Source organism: Charadrius vociferus, unplaced genomic scaffold, assembly GCF_000708025.1.
Source record: "Charadrius vociferus isolate BGI_N301 unplaced genomic scaffold, ASM70802v2 scaffold305, whole genome shotgun sequence".
In the NCBI taxonomy this organism is placed as follows: Eukaryota; Metazoa; Chordata; class Aves; order Charadriiformes; family Charadriidae; genus Charadrius; species Charadrius vociferus.
The window spans coordinates 236,633-240,769 of NW_009648473.1; positions in this window are offsets into that span (position 1 = coordinate 236,633).

Here is a 4,137-nt window from a genome sequence, read left to right on the forward strand (position 1 = left end):
ACAGCTGAAGCATTTAGAAATCCTTTCTCCAAAGAGGATTTTCTGGAGTCTGGGATAAGTTAAGAGCACGCATCACAGGCTTGGCTTCTGTCAGGGCACTGAGTTGCCCTGATCTATCTGGTCACCAATTTTTACAGATCTTGTAGGCCTTAGTCATTTTCAAGAGCTCTGATCCTGTGGCCAGCTGGTTCAAAAATTCAGTGTGGAGCTCCATATAAGGGGTTCAGTGCTGCAGCCGTAAGTATAGGACACCTCCTCCTGCCACCGAACTCCAGTGACCATTTCCACACCTCATGCCTTCCTCTCAGCCACATCTTTCCGGTTGTGCTTCATCAAAAAGCAGTTTCTACCACTTCTACATTCAGGCTAGGTAAAGCACTGCTTACCTCCTCTGGCAAACCAGGTACAGAGCAGCATGTATTTTTTATGGGTTAGATATGAAATAATTAGGATGAAAAAACTATATTACACCATTGCTTTGAAAAGCACCACACTGCATTGCCTTTAGCTGCTTTTGCACAACTCTTGCACAACTCACTCCCTTCTTGCTTGAGTGAATTTGGTGCTACCTCATCAGCTCCTGCACCTCAGATGCCAAGTCATGAGCCCTTGATACCAGTGAATTGACAATTATTCAGAAGCGTAGCACGAGATGAATATTTCTTTGAAAACCCAGCCCAGAACCCATGGGAGAAGTAGGGGTAAAGGAGGTACAAGAGTTCAGAAACCCTCTGCATACTTTTCCAAGTGTTGCTGTTGTTTTTCCATTAAGTGACCTGCCCTGTGGAAAGTGTGTAACACAGCCAGACCTTCACAGCACAATATCAAGTTTGTTTGTTGGTTTGCTTTTTCTATTAAAAAGGCAAGCTTGCAGAAAGTGGCAAGCCAGGGAATTCCATTCTGCAGCAGTGTTCCAGTGGTAATTTATCTTCTGACAAAAGATGGAGCAGAGCACACAGGGACAAAATACAACCCTATTTATATAGTGTCAGATATGAATCATTCTGCATCTCCTTCCTGTATATATATATGCAGTAATACTGAAGGGTGGGATGCTCTTTCGTATACATACCACGAGGATACGTTTACTCTGTTTAGGTAATGCATTGTGTCTCTTCTGGAAATATGTCTGAGTTATTTTACAAGTACAACTATCATGATTCATTGCTAGCATTATTTATCTGTTTATTTAATTTAGCTACCCATCTGCTCTAGTGCTTCTCAGGACTTAGCTCTAAATCATGGATTTTTTTACATATTGCACATATCTTGAAGTAAAGGAAACCTTTATAAAATCCAAGAGGTACCTTAGCATAGGGATAATAACATGACATCTTTCCCAGTTACACAATATTTTCACATGTGTTACAGGCCATGCAGAATGGCTACATGCCTGAAAGCTGCTTTAGATATTATAAAAGCAAACAAACAGCATTTTTAAAAATTCATTTAAACCAAGAAAACAGACTCTGGATTGGAAAATACCTCTTTCCAGAAACCACACAGTCTACCTTTGCTTTAAATTAGACTTGCTAGCCAGGTGGTTAGAGAGACCTGGAACAATTTTTGTCATCGCATTTAATAAGCAGAGAGCATGCTTCTATTACCCATGGCCCTGAAGCAGAATCAAGCACCTATCTTTAAACTTGGGCAATTCAGTCCGACTTGGTGAGGCAGTGACCTATGCAAGGCTGACCCTGGCATCAGTGAGTGATTCCCACCCCAGACAGGACAGGCTGTGCACAGCCCATCTATCTTCCTCTGTGTCACTCCAGGAGGGGTAGCATCCCAATACCACAGTCAGTTAGCACAAAACCATGCAGTGCTTGTTATTGCTTTCTTCTTCAGCAGTTTATTTGACGGACTTTATAGCACTACAGAAATGGAACAGTATGGAAGATAGACAATATCTGTATTAGGGAAGGATACAACTGATACTTTGGGAAAAGTAAAGTGGTTTACCATCCTTATATTTTTAACTGCATCCAACTAGCTTGAACTTTATTGTTCACTTACCATAAACGTGCCTTCAACAGCATGAAACCACCGATAATGACAGTGCGCATTTTTTTTATGTATTAACTCTTACATGCAGAAAAACAGCCTACAGCAAAGTTTGCTTTTAACACAGGCAAACAGAAAGCACAGAAATGTTGTACAATAGCAATAGACATTGGCAGTGGTGTAAGATTTCATAGTGTCCCATTCAGTAGCTATCATCTCCTACCATGCAAGAAGATGCATCACCATGTGCTTATCTATATTAAAAAAAAATGGTTTGTGACATTGTAACAATTTAATCCAGTGAGTCAGATCTCAATGTAATATTTTCTCATGGGGCACCAATCCTATTCATCCTTATGTCATCTGGAAATCATCTGCAAGTATTGCATACCATTGTACCTGTGAAGAAGGTCCAGCTGCATAATGAGTGGCAGCTGAAGAAGACAGGTTCCACATGGGGGACAGGCCCTGCTTTGGCCAGCACAGGTCTCACATGGTGCCCTGGCTGTCCTACGGAGTGGAACGGCAGTGCAGCAGGATCACCGTGCATGGCCCATGGAGCCACCTGCTCCTCAGGCACAAGGGCAGTGGGCCAGGCAAAGCTGTCCTGATGCTGCCAGTTGGGCAGAACTGGTTTATTACAAAAAAAAAAAAAAAAAAACCAAAAACCATCTTGGCAAGCACTTCTAGAAATAGTCCCATTCATCGTTCTTGCCTCAGAAACAATTAAGTTCAGCAAGCTGCTGCCAAAGCAGATTTTTAACCCTGTTAATTCAAGAGCATGCAATTGTTTAAAACAAATTGGTATGTGTATTACACTAAAATCTCTTCTTTTGTGAAAAGTAGGCCAACGTATTTCTCTTCTTTTATTGCCAACACTTGCCTATTTATTCTTAATCAGCAAATAATTGTGCTGTATGTACCTCAAGTGTGGTCCCGTGAACCGAATGCCCAATAGCAGCTGGAAAGCATTAGCCGGTCCCTTAGAGTACATCTTCTGGCTTGGTTTCTTCCAAGACAAATGCTGTTTGCATGCTCCAACTCTGGTTTGCCATGTGAACCAGAGCAGGCTAGCAGGCGAAGGCCCACAAATTCATTTCAGCCACTTAACTCATCCAAGGTAAAACACTTATGCAGCTGGGCCTTATGCTGCACGTTCTTAAGTCTGGAATTTAAGTTCATGGCTATACAGCTGAACAAGCTGATTGGTTGGAGAGTTTTGACTCTGGGCTCCCAGCTGAGCATACAGGTATCTGAATGTACCTAGTACGTATCTAATTGAGATGCCTTCTTTCTGGAAGTTAAATTTGAAACTTTGGGCCTTAGTCCCTCGTTTAGGTATTTAAATAGAATTTACTAAGCCCCATTGCTTCTTGCTGCCTTCAGTAGGATGTGAAAGCTAGGCTACTGTAGCTTAGGTGTCCCAAAACAGGGAGTAGGAAGCAAAGCTTAGATTCACCACTCTGAAAATTCTTAACTTCATGGTGTGGTGGGACAGTAGAAAAGGCTTCTGATATTGAAGTTTATCTTGGGTGGTTTTGAACCTTAGCTCTTCTTGAAAAAAGGGTGGGTTTTTTTCTCACAAGTTGTAGTCATGCAGGGAATATTAAATCACTCAGTAAACCTCTTGTTATATCTCTATAGTTATCTATCCAACACACACACAAAAAAAAAACAGTTGCACAAGCTAGTTTTGAATCAGCAGTGTGCACTTATACTCACTTTTCAAAGTCATAATTTCAAAGTAAAGACGCACAGAAGAAAATAATTTTGTGTTCTTTCCGTGCATAAAATTCAGAAAATAAGCATGGCAAAATAATCATATGCCAGTGCAGTGGGAGGGTGGAGGAGATTTTATAGCCACTACAACTGTTACGTTGGGGATTTGATTATACTTTTAAAGATACCAATACATTCAAATTAATACTTCACATACAATCCAATATTCTGAATGCTGTGTATCATGATATCTTAGTGCAGGACAATGAAGAATAATAGGAGTATTCACTCATTCAGCGTATAATTACACGCAAAGTATTAACTCAGCTTTTCCAATATACTATGATTGCATGTTCAGACTTTACAAAGTGAGCAAATCATACCTGCCATGATCAAATGGATAAGGAACGAGCA